The sequence below is a fragment of the Electrona antarctica genome, assembly GCF_951216825.1.
Source record: "Electrona antarctica genome assembly, chromosome: 5".
Lineage (NCBI taxonomy): Eukaryota > Metazoa > Chordata > Actinopteri > Myctophiformes > Myctophidae > Electrona > Electrona antarctica.
The window spans coordinates 44,074,041-44,087,747 of NC_136810.1; the positions used below are offsets into that span (position 1 = coordinate 44,074,041).

General features: G+C 40.9%; 1 protein-coding gene across 2 annotated transcripts in view; it reads right to left on the minus strand.

Moving 5' to 3' along the window:
- The window catches only part of immp2l (inner mitochondrial membrane peptidase subunit 2), a 203,690-nt gene extending 190,219 nt beyond the window's left edge, over window positions 1–13,471 (minus strand). The window contains exon 1 of one of the 2 annotated variants that reach the window (XM_079500603.1): window positions 13,427–13,471. The gene's annotated coding sequence lies outside the window, so the exon portion shown is untranslated. The remainder of the gene's footprint in view (window positions 1–13,426) is intronic. The other variant, XM_079500604.1, reaches the window with a different exon arrangement.
- Between the last annotated feature and the right edge of the window lie 236 nt (window positions 13,472–13,707).

The following is a 13,707-nucleotide window of genomic DNA, read 5'->3' on the forward strand; positions in this document are numbered from 1 at the left end:
AATTGATGTGTATTTAGCCGCGGACCCCCATCTGAAAAGGTTTTATGGCAGGGGACCCACAGAAGAGAAGATTTGTGTTTTAAAGAAAACTAGAAATGCACTCTGTTGAGGTGCCAACTTGCACCTTGCACACAAGTAGGCCATACATGGCCTACTTGTGTGCAAGCAGAGTGCGCAAGTACTGCTAGTGCTACTAACTAATGTCTATTACAACTGCTGTTCGAACTCCTTTAGACCCGTCATTGACCTTATACCAACCTTGAAATGTACCTTAGTTACGTCACCATCAACAGCCAATAAGGGCCCACAATTCTTACCGACATACATACATACCCTTTTACCCACCCAACATTGAAACATATCTTAATTATGTCACCATCAACAGCCAATAAGGGACCACCATTCGGTAACCCTTCATTTTACGGTACGGTAATTACCAGGTAACTACCAGGTAATTACCTGGTAATAATAGGTAAGTACCTGGTATTACCTGGTAACAACCAGGTAGTAGTTATAAGTATTTGCCAATTAATTACCTGGTAATTACATGGTAACTTCCAGATACATTACTCAGTAATTATTATGTAATTACCAAGTATTACCCAGTATGTATAACTATTTACTGTATAATCTCCTGGTAATTATATGGAACTTACCATGGTAAATGACACACTGGTTGCCAGGTAATTACCAAGTATGTTCCTGACAATTACCAGGTATTTATACGTTTTTAGTATGTAATTACCAGCTAACTACCCGGTATTTATAAGTATTTACTCTGCAACCAGGCACGATACCCTGGTTGCAGGTACTATAGGTATGTAGGTACTATAGGTATACCAAGTATTTTCAACAATTACCAGGTATTTACTCTGCTACCAGGCAAGTTACCCAGTAGGTACTAGGTCATTACCACGTATTTTCCTGACAACTACCAGGTAATAACATGGTAACTGTATTCACTGTGTTTACATGGGTACTACCCATGAAACACGTGGGTAGTAGCCTACCAGGAAATTACCAGTTGTTACTAGGTAATTTCCTGACAACTACCATGTAATTACCTGATAGGTACCCAGTAAGGAAGGAGGAACTGTACTGTAAAAGGAAGCTTGCTCTATTTCCATGATATTACCATGTACCTACCTGGCAATTGTAGATTATAATCCTCCCCATTACCCATCAGGGTGTATTTTGAATTTTGAACTGGCAATAACTGTTAATTACCAGGTATTTACTGTGTAAATTAACAGGTGAAACCAAGCAAGTTACCGTGTAAGAAAGGTGGAATTGTACTGTGAAAGGAAGCGTGGTTTGTTACAGTGAAAGTAAAGGGTAATATTATGGAAACAAACCACGCTTCCTTTCACAGTACAGTTCCACCTTTCTTACACGGTAACTTGCAAGGTTTTACCTGTTAATTTACACATTAAATACCTGGTAATTAACAGTTATTGCCATGGGTAGTACCCATGTAAACGTATATTTTGTATTTTGAACTTTGAACTTTGAACTTTGAATTTTGAACTGGCAATAACTGTTAATTACCAGGTATTTACTGTGTAAATTAACAGGTTAAAACAAGCAAGTTAACGTGTAAGAAAGGTGGAACTGTACTGTGAAAGGAAGCGTGGTTTGTTACAGTTAAAGTACAGGGTAATGTTATGGAAACAAACCACGCTTCCTTTCACAGTACAGTTCCACCTTTCTTACACGTTAACTTGCTTGGTTTTACCTGTTAATTTACACAGTAAATACCTGGTAATTAACAGTTATTGCCAGTTCAAAATTCAAAGTTCAATGTTCAAAGTTCAAAATACAAAGAATACGTTTACATGGGTACTACCCATGGCAATAACTGTTAATTACCAGGTATTTACTGTGTAAATTAACAGGTAAAACCTTGCAAGTTACCGTGTAAGAAAGGTGGAACTGTACTGTGAAAGGAAGCGTGGTTTGTTTCCATAATATTACCCTGTACTTTCACTGTAACAAACCACGCTTCCTTTCACAGTACAATTCCACCTTTCTTACACGGTAACTTGCTTGGTTTTACCTGTTAATTTACACAGTAAATACCTGGTAATTAACAGTTATTGCTAGTTCAAAATTCAAAGTTCAAAGTTCAAAATACACCCTGATGGGTAATGGGGAGGATTATAATCTACATTTGCCAGGTAGGTACATGGTAATATCATGGAAATAGAGCACGCTTCCTTTTACAGTACAGTTCCTCCTTCCTTACTGGGTACCTATCAGGTAATTACATGGTAGTTGTCAGGAAATTACCTAGTAACAACTGGTAATTTCCTGGTAGGCTACTACCCACGTGTTTCATGGGTAGTACCCATGTAAACACAGTGAATACAGTTACCATGTTATTACCTGGTAGTTGTCAGGAAAATACTTGGTAATGACCTAGTACCTACATACCTATAGTACCTGCAACCAGGGTATCGTGCCTGGTTGCAGAGTAAATACTTATAAATACCGGGTACTTAGCTGGTAATTACATACTAAAAACGTATAAATACCTGGTAATTGTCAGGAACATACTTAGTAATTACCTGGCAACCAGTGTGTCATTTACCATGGTAACTTCCATATAATTACCAGGAGATTATACAGTAAATAGTTATACATACTGGGTAATACTTGGTAATTACTGAGTAATTACTGAGTAATGTATCTGGAAGTTACCATGTAATTACCAGGTAATTAATGGGTAAATACTTATAACTACTACCTGGTTGTTACCAAGTAATACCAGGTACTTACCTATTATTACCAGGTAATTACCTGGTAGTTACCTGGTAATTACCGTACCGTAAAATGAAGGGTTACCCACCATTCTTACCGACATACATACATACATTAGTGGAGCAGATTACTGAAACTATCGTTCACTTGATCATACAAGCACCAAATTTGGCACACAGGTGCTTCAGAACCTACTCTCTCAGAAAAGTCCACCTGAAAAAAACAAAATGGACGCCATTTTTCAAGATGGCCGCCATTCGAGGTAGTTTTAAACAGTGTTTGAGCTATATTGAGCTCTAAAATTCTATTTTGATGGCCTATACTTCAAAATATATGTTCTTGAGTATGAGAAATCCAATTCTGAATTTAGAAAATAAAAAAATATTGAATATTATGACGATACAATGGGAATTAAACGAAAAAACACTCTCTTGGTGATGTTTCCGATGTGACGTCTAGGTACGTGACCACCCAATGTAGACACATGTGGTAGGACAGTACACTGTGCATATTGCATTTCAGCAGTGCTAGAAGACGTAGATGTATTTTTTTTTCCAAAATGGCCACCAAATAACTAATGATGGAGCATTTTTCTAAAAGATGCGTTAAAGATATTAGTTGTTAATTATTTTACTCCTCACATTTGCAGGCACACAACCGTGTACACTTCAGGCCGAAGCGATAGCATTTGCATCGTCCTCTGCATTCAGTCTTGCAGCCGCATTTTGTCAACTGCTCACAAGACTGAGCAATGGGTGGAAGGGTTGTCCAGAGAACCTGCCAGACCTCACCATCTTTTTGCCAGCCCCAGTTGGCAGGGCTTTCAGTTTGCATTTTGCACACTGTTGCCTGGCCCCATATGCAGGCAGCTTGGAAGGCAGACCGCTTCACATGCTGAACGAGGGATGCGCTTGTCGGTGGAATGGCATCATAAGACCTTTGCTTCCGAGCAAACAAGTCCAGTCTTGCCTCATCAACCTTGCATGTAGTGCTGTGCTTGTCATACATGGTGATGACAAACTTCTCAAGGATGTTGAGTTCCGCATCTTCTATGATAGGTGGGTATTGACTGAGCTTTTTGAAGACAGGGCTCACTTCAGGGCAAACCCGCCATGCTTGCCATGCAGTTTTCTTGCCTTTACCGCGAAAAGCTGAAACTACATCACAGCCAGTGAAGGCGTGAAAGAACAGCATGCCACTGGATTTCTCTGGGCCAAGATTCACCACCATATCATGAATTGGCAACCACCTAATGGACTGACCCTGACCAAATTCTACCCAAATCATTTCTAAGCCTGCATCCTGAAGAGTCGCAAAAACATTGACTGCAACAACAAGAATATCTGTGTCGCATGCCTTCAATCAACACAGACTTCATCTGTTGCTTGGCTGCATGAAGAGCATGTGTGAAGATTCTGGAGTCAGCTTCTTCATGGTTGCAAGGACTTAAGCCTTCAAGGCTGATGGGTTTGTTTGAAAGAGCCTGCTCTCCCTTGGTCACAACTACGACATTGTCGGGACACAGGGTCACTATCTTGTCAGCTAGGAACCCGAAGAGCTCAGTCTTGTTGTCGTCGTCTCGAAGGAAGCTTTTCCAGTTGGGTGGTAGTTTGTATTTTTCTGTCACTCTACGTCGTCCTCCCTTACCTATGTTTGTCCTTGTTTCAGCCTTCAGGCTTGAAGTCCAGTAGACATCAAAAATGATGTCTGTTCGCTCATACTTTGATGAGTATGTCAGGATTTTTGGAACTAGATATTGGACAGCATATTCCTCAAAGGTCTTTGATGTCTTTTGGAGACAATGAATACACAAGAGAGGAACCATCAATGATAATAGCATCACATTTTGGTTGTTTGTCAGGAGGAGAAATGGTATCTTCCAGAATTTTTTGACAAGAGTGGAGTTTACCTGTGTCGCTCAGTGCTGCAGGGAAAGACTGATTCTCATGCTTAAAGAACTCAAGCAGGTCACACTCTCGTGATTGGCAGGATATAAAGAGCTGCGAGAACAGACGACAATTGTCTTTGAGTACCTGCCTCTTCCCCTCACTGGAAGCTGCAGCTGCCTCTTGGCGAAATAAGTCAGCTTTGTTCTTTTTAATGGGTCTATAGAAGGAAGCCTCATCACCCAGACCATTGAAAAAGTCTCTGAAGGCAACTTGGCCTTTCTCAAAGTGAGTTCTTACAAGCTCAGCAGCACTGGGATGTGCAACGTTTTTTTGTGTCCAATGTGAGCAGATCTTTGGACTCTTCCTGGAAAGGATTGCCCAGATCCTTCATCACACTAAACAACTTCTGGACCATGTCAGTGAAGGACTTCTGAGACTGTATGGTCTGCTCATGATGCCTGATATCTTCATTTGCTACTTTGACCTGTGATGCCAACTCATACTGGTTGACTGTTTTAAAACCACCAGTGGTCTTTGAGGTGCAATTGCAATTGAAGCTTTTTTATGGTACATTTTTTTAACATGACAATTTATTTTCTCGATTAATCGTTAATATTTAATTATACTAATCAATTTTCATTTGGACACATTTACACATCCCCACAATTAATTGTATTTGTATAAGATGATAATCTATTAAAATAAGACAATAGGCTATTTATGCCATGCATCGTGTGGATGCCATCGGTCCGTTCAGTTTCATTAATTCATTGTGCATTAAATAATCAATGGATTACAATAATATCACGTTACCAGTATGCCCTGGTTGTGCTTTGACATCACTCGTATAAAAAGTGAATAAATGATCATGGCTGTTGCCCTGCAATATCTGTGATCAGACAACTTCTGAAAACACTAAATTTGAGTCACGTAATGGGCGCCATCATGAAAAATGGTGGCCATATTGGAATTCAATTGACACCATTGAGTTTTTCCACATCAAAATACATTCATTTTGATATTTGGATCATTAACACCTTTCTGTGCATGCAAGTTCTACATCGAAAACCTTTGTGCATTTGACGAGGCGGCCATCTTGAAAACTGGTGGCCATCTTGGATTTTCAGCTGGATAACATACTTTTCTTAGAAAGTACATCCTGGACATCATTTGTGCCAGACTTGGTGCTTGTACCACCAAGTGAAGGATTATTATGGAATATTGACTTAATCTGACCCATTTTATCGTTTAATTACCATTGTATCATCAAATATATATACATATATTTTTTAATTCAGAATTGGATACTCAAAAACATATATTTTGAAGTAAAGGCCATCAAAGTAGGATTTTAGAACTCAATATAGCTCAAACACCGTTTAAAACCACCTCGAATGGCGGCCATCTTGCAAAATGGTGTCCATTTTGTTTTTTCAAGTGGACAACGTACTTTTCTGAGAGAGTAGGTTCTGAAGCGCGTGTGTGCCAATTTTGGTGCTTGTATGATCAAGTGAACGATTCTTATGATATATTGACTTAATCTGCTCCACTACATACCCTTTTACCCACCCAACATTGAAACATATCTTAATGATGTCACCATCAACAGCCAATTAGGGACCACCATACCATGCATACATACATACCACTTTTGGTCCAGCCGACCACAATAACAAGTAATAACTAGAACTGCACTCTGTCGAGTGCCTACTTACACAAGTAGGCCTAAATGGCCTACTAGTGCGCAAGCAGAGCGCGCAAGTACTGTCGACCGCTACAAACTTTCAAATCTCAGCCTCTCTGTAAAACATTGAAATGAAATACTAAAGTCGGGTTCTAACTGGCTGTCAATGGTGACGTAATTACGATGTTTCAATATTGGTTGGGTAACAGGTAACGTATGTATGTATACATGTATGTAAGTTGTAAGTTGAAAGTACTATACTGTGGTCGGCTGGCTTTTTTATGCGTATGCTCAGAGGTATATATACTTATGCTGATGGTGATGTAATTAAGGTATGTATCAATGCCGGATTATAACTGTCTTTTGATGGTGACGTAATAAACATAGGTTTCAGATTACATACATGTATACATGACATTACCTTTAATTCACCCGACACTGAAACATATCATAATTACGTCACCATCGACAGCCAGTTATAACCCGACTGTAACAACCGTTGGCAGTTTTTGAGTGGTGTAAACCACTCCTACAACTGGCTTTGTTAGTTTACGTGTCTGTTCGTACCAAAAAATGAGCATGGTTGCTATGGTCACCCAGTTCACACGGGTGTGATTTCATTACGTCAGACATTACGTCAGACCACATGCTGATCAGTCTATATAAGACCTTACACCACTCAGTTCACACGGGTGTGTTTTTTGTTATTATGTTTGATTAGTGGTGATAAATGTATATAGAGCTGATGCTATCAGGTATCTATATATATTTATTAGTAGGCTTGTTTAGCAGGTACAGGTTATAGGAGGAGCGCCTATTATGTTTCCTGATACTGGTTGTTGCTTCTGTCCCCTGCAGATGATGAGTGACGTGTCCCTATAAAAGCCTGATCAGCCCCTGGATTGGTCCTGTGGCAGCTCAGGCCTCGCTACCTGGACTATAAAACTCAGTCTCTGGATTTCGGGGTGGGAACACTGCTGCGTGTGGCCTTCCCTCCAGCCGGTCTACTTATGTGTTTCGTTCTGTGTGTTAGGTTTTAGTTGTAGTTCCATTTGTCTGTCTGTTAGGGTGTGTTGTTTGTTCATCTGTTCGTCCATTCAGTCATGTAAGTCATACTATTCATTCTGGGCTCATGGAGCCATTCTGCAATACCATTTGTTATGCACTTAAGCCACTTTGTAAGTTATATTGTGAATTGAGTATTAAACCCTATACTCTTTTATGAGCCGTGTTGTTCTTTCATACCTGTTACGGGCAGTAAAACCCCTAGACTTTAACAGTTCGTAACACTGACATTGAAACATATCTTCCCAGCAAGCACGGTCAGGACCTCGACGAATTAGTGACATCTCGATTGTGGCCAGATCAAGTGAAACCAAGACTGGTCAGATCTGGCCCAGAATATCACCTGATTTCAACCAACTTAAAATGTATCCACTAAGACGGATGTCCCTGGATGAATCAGAGAGTGTCCGATCGAGGCTAGATCAACTTAAGTCATATCATAACTAGTCAGATCTGGCCCAAAATAAGCTATATTATTTAATCTGGTGAAGACGTCCTGGAAATGACGTAAAGATCATCCCCATATGGGCTGTGATCTGGCCTAGTCCTGAACGTCACCGGAGTCACTGGAGGACGTCATCATAATGTTATCATGACGTAATTTGGCTTGCTGGGTTAATTACGTCACCATCAACATCAGTATATATACCTCCGAGCATACGCACATTCGTATGAGCACGACCACAGTACTTGCGCACTCTGCTTGTGCAAGTAATTATTCAAATGGGATGTTGCCCTGAAAATTAATTAATTTTACACTCAAGAATGAAAGATCTGGGTCCAACTCTGTCATTTTAGCTGGAGACCACCAGGAACCCCCTCAAGGACCACCGGTGGTCCCCGGACCACTGGTTGAGAACAACTCTTCTACATCTATTCTAAGCTTAATTAATTAATGAAAATGTTTCGTGTGGGTAGACTCGGCCCCCAGCCCTAGTCAAAATATGGCCCTCGAGGAAAATTAATTGGGGAACCCTGATCTATAAGCTCGTACAGAGCTTGTACATTATCTGCTATGTTTTTTTGTGTGATCAAGTGGGGCATTAATTTACGAGAAAATAAATCACACCCGTGTGAAGTGAGGGGCGCTAATATATTAAAGTCTAACTCATGTTGATTAGGTGATGTAATGGTGATGTAAAACCAACGGTGCCAACACAAACATTAAATGCCATTAACAATAAAGGGACAATATGACGTAATGGACAATATGACGTACATTTTCCCTTCATTGTCAATGGCGTTTTTAATACAAACACTGAACTAAAAACAAACATTAACACTTAGCCCGCTAGCATTTAATGACAAATTAGGATCTAATTCAAGCCAGCCTTTTTCCCAGTTGAGCTCTTATTTTGAAAAGCCACATTTCCAGACTTCTGGAAGTGAGCATAAACCAAGGACTATTTAAAGAGGACGGGAAGCGAAGACCGTACGGTGGACTCCATGTTGCTCCCTGGAAGGAAAGAAACATGCGCAGTTGAGACCAAGGACAGTCTAAGAAGGACGAGACGCGAAGACCGTACGGGTGACGCCATGTTGCTCACATGGTGCTCCATGGAAGGAAAGAAACATGCGCAGTTGAGACCAGGAAGTTGGACATGACAAATCATAGATACGCCGCAAATGGCCCAGCAGATGGCGTGATGCCACTGACAGGAGATATGCTTGTACATATCATGTCACGTCATTGCATTTTACCTTTTATATTAACGTTTTAACAGCAAATGGATAAGTAAGTCCCAGCATGGATCATCACACAGACAGTAATGTTGGTCGGACGTGACATATGTACAAGCATCTCTCCTTTCATTGGCATCACGCCATCTGCTGGGCCATTTGCGCCATATCTATGATTTGTCATGTCCAACTTCCTGGTCTCAACTGCGCATGTTTCTTTCCTTCCATGGAGCACCATGTGAGCAACATGGCGTCGCCCGTACGGTCTTCGCGTCTCGTCCTTCTTAGACTGTCCTTGGTTGAGACCAGGAAGTTGTACATGACAAATCATAGATATGGCACAAATGGTCCAGCAGATGGCGTGATGCCACTGAAAGGAGAGATGCTTGTATATCATGTCACGTCATTGCATTTTACCTTTTATATTAACGTTTTAACAGCAAGTTGATAAGTAAGTCCCAGCATGGATCATCACACAGACAGTAATGTTGGTCGGACGTGACATATGTACAAGCAGCTCTCCTTTCAGGGCATCACGCCATCTACGCATGTTTCTTTCCTTCCAGGGAGCAACATAGAGTCCACCGTACGGTCTTCACTTCCCGTCCTCTTTAAATAGTCCTTGGCATAAACTAGGAATTCGAGGTCCTGGACCAGGTCCTATACCGGGGCACTGGAGGGCTCCACATCGTCAATCAAAGAAACATTGTTTTGACCAAAAATGCCATCTGGGACAAGGAATAGGAGATACAGGCGATTGAAAGAAACAGATAGAATGGATTATTATGGTGCCGACGATCTAAGATGGGCAACCCAGTCTTGTGACGAAAACAACAGCTAGCTACCCGATGCTAACGTAAGTATCATTATGGCTTGATCGATCGAAAGCGCAATTGCTATTGATCTACGCTACGGCAATGGCGTTAAGCGTATTTAACTAATATGCTTTAATTGACCTAGATCTACAGCAATGGCGGTATAAGTGTTAAACCTGTATATAGGAGGCCCTCAAAAATGACACACAAAAGGTTAGAATATGGAGATAAGAGGTTTCTGCCTGACAGAAACAATACAGCTTGTGGAAGATATATAGTCCACCTCCACCACTGTACTGTACATTTCACAGTTTGGTGGTACAGTACATGCTAGATACAGTGCTGTAATATTAATGACATACAGTAAAGGCCAAGATCTACATGTCATCCACTGAAATCACAAAAGGTCAGATACTGTATGCCATAATGCGGACCATGAACTACAGTATGTACTCTGAAAGGGCAGCCCACCCTCGCTTCCTCATCTCCTCTGTAGGCCTGCTGTCACGATTAAAAATGTAAGTTGACGATTCACATTGACTGCCATTGCAGTCCCGCGGTCCGAGGACCGCCCGCCCCTACCCGGGTAGTATTGAAAAGCGACGCCCGCCCCTGGGAGTTTCGAAAAGCGACGCATGCCCCTGGGACAACCAAGGGACAATGTCTGTGAACTAGAAGCGACAACCACGGCGGACTCCAGGCGCACGGACCTGCCCAGAGTAATTGATGCATATTATACGCGGTAATGGGATTAATTGTGATAATTGCGATTAGTGGTTTAATTGTGTTTGTGGTGTTGAACATTGGAACGTTATGAATGAAGAACACATTTGCCTGCCAATCAAAAATTCACAGGGCCGATATGACAAATAACTGAAAAGCAATGACTGACATTCATTCTTTTTATACTCAAAAAAGGTTTAAAAGAATTGTGAGCTAAATCTGGCTTACACTTCTTGATTTTTATAGACGATTTTGTTACAGACATCATCTTAGCACGGGTGACGGGGTATTGGAGGCTTCATGTCAATCATGGAGAATTGACATGAAATCAATTATTCAGCTAATTCTTGAAATAATGACAATTATGACAAAATCATTGTGATTATCTCAAATAATTTAGCGATTAATTATGTAATAATTGTGACAGGCCTACACATACCTCCAGTAAGTCAGTCAGAGAGGCCACATGGTATGGGGTCACGATAATCGACATGAGTCATAAATTATGGTAATGAATGTCGATTGTGTAATTATTAGGCGAGTACACTCACAGCGCTATGACTTGTAATGCCACTGCAATGACTCTGGTACCCAGGAGGGCATGTTGTTCTTTTTTTTTTAAATAATTTGTTTTTATCCCACGATTTTGTAACCCATTTTTCACCCCTGTGTCAATTATCTAATGTGATCCTGGGCTCTACACACCCTCCGCCAACCTAGTCCCCATATATGGGGGACATGGGGAGAGCAACGGACTTGAACTCATGCTTCCTTCATGCCTGAGTGTCCAAGTTGCTCCTTTACACCTGACAGGGGGGAGTTTCCCTGGTTGGACGTAGCGCGTGGAAGGAACACATTATTCCAACCAGTTCCTTTTCCCCTCCATCAGGCGCCCCGGCTGGCCAGGGGGAGGCAGTTTAGAGACCAGAATTACTGCATGTTTTTTGTGAGGGTACCTACCCTAGGGGACACGGGGAGAACATGCGAACTCCACACATAAAGGCCCTTTCGCCAACCCCGCCTCGGGTATGGGCACTGATGACGCGGAGGAGGAAACGGACATGTTGTTCTATCATGGCTGGGCTATGTAGAGTGTAGACTATACTGTATATGGAATACATGAAACGCATACAATATCATGATGTCAGTTCATGTTATACATTAATGTATGGAATAAATAAAACTGTAAAATATCACAGCATATTCTAGGGCAGGGTTCGACAACAAGTGCCATGTTTGTATTACTATAAATTTTAGTGTGCTTTATCATCAACATTACATTTAATTATGACACTAGATCAAAATAAAATAGATTTTGATTTCTCATATACATTTTTTTCCTTCTTTTCAAATACTTTATTTTACATCAGGAGGACATTGTAATGACCAGAGTCATAGATTAAGACAGAGTTACTTACAACTCTGTTCACTTCTTGGGGCCAGTCCAATGGAGGCTCTTCTACATAGACTTCTATTGGTGAATAGTGACAAAGGCCTGAACCGGAGGTTTACGGAATGCATTGGAGTTGATAGAGCGTCGCAGTCAATTTTCATGACGACGACTGGCCCAGGAAATAATTCCCCATGCATTTTTCCCATAGACATTTCAAAAAGTATTTATTTAAAGATCTGTAAGCCTCAAACAAAGCCAACACGGATCGTCACGTGACAAATCATGATAACAAACACAATATTTTGGGCCGAACAAATAATTAGAAAGAAGAAAAAAAGGGCAGGGTAAAACCCTTTTGTTGTTGTTTTTCTTCTTTGTAATAATTTTTTCAGCCCAAAATAGTTTGTTGTCATGATTTGTCACGATCCGAGTTGGCTTTGTCCGTGGCTTTAAAGGTCTTTAAATAAATACTTTTTGAAATGTCTATGAGAAAAATGAATGGGGAATTATTTCCTGGGCCAGTCGTCGTCATGAAAGGGGGCGGGACTGCGACATTCTACAGTGACAAACAAGTTACATGAACCACGTGACCGGGCTGTTTTCTGCCCCCTCAATGTCGTAACTCTGTCTTACTCTATGGCTCTAGTCATGATTAGACTCAATAACCCATAGTCTCACGTAGCCTGTAGACAACTATTCCACAATCTCCGTATGCTATATAGTATGATGTATGATGGAAGCATTTGAAAATTGCGAGAGGCAACAGTCTGGTAACTCTATGAATAACCCACCTATCTATCAGATTCCCTAGTCAGAGTTCAGAGTTTGAATGAAAGTAAATTATGTGAAGGGTGTCATTTGCAGAGACTTGATTTAATTGACTACATTTTCTTTTAAATATATATTTTAAAAGAAAAATCCCCTCTCTCACACTCATGCCAGTGTGCCAAATCACCCTCTGCTGTGGCAATGTTGGCACCCGTGCCTAAGGTGCAATGCCTACCCCTGCTCTAGCTACAGGGGTCCTTTACTCCTTGCAATAATTAAAACAAAGTTTGAGAACCACTCCTGCGTTAATAGAATAGAACACTTAATGTCCACTAAAGGCAACAGAGTACACTACAGTATGTAACAACCATAGAGTTACTGTATATGGTAACAACCGTCTAGTATGGTAACAAATAACAACACACACAAGCTAACATTAGCCACTGGGGCTAACCCAGCCATGCAGTTAACTTAACAGTTACAACACACAGTCAATACTTCTCACACACACAAAACGGCTGTATTAAAAACAATAAGAGCGTTTATTCTCAGTGTGTGAGCGTGTGCATGAGTGAATACGCTGCCGTTAAACCACCATACAAAGACTGTGTGTAGTCAAGTGTAGTTGTTGTAGTTTGTATTGACCTACCACAATATGACTTCCTTCTTCCTCGCCGGGTGCTCCTCTCTGTCACTAGTCTGTGTCAGTGTTGCCAGATGCCGTGAGAGAAATAAGCAATCAGGTTTTTTCATGAAAACATTACAGAAGCGAATGAGTCACATCACACTTCAGTGGTTGTCAACCAGTGTTCCTTGGGGTTTCCAGGTGGTCCCCAGCGAAATGATGGCGAGTTGCTAACCAAATGGTTTAATTTTACACTCTCAAGAGTTAAATTGTTAAACATCTGCATTACGTAAGTTAAGTTAATT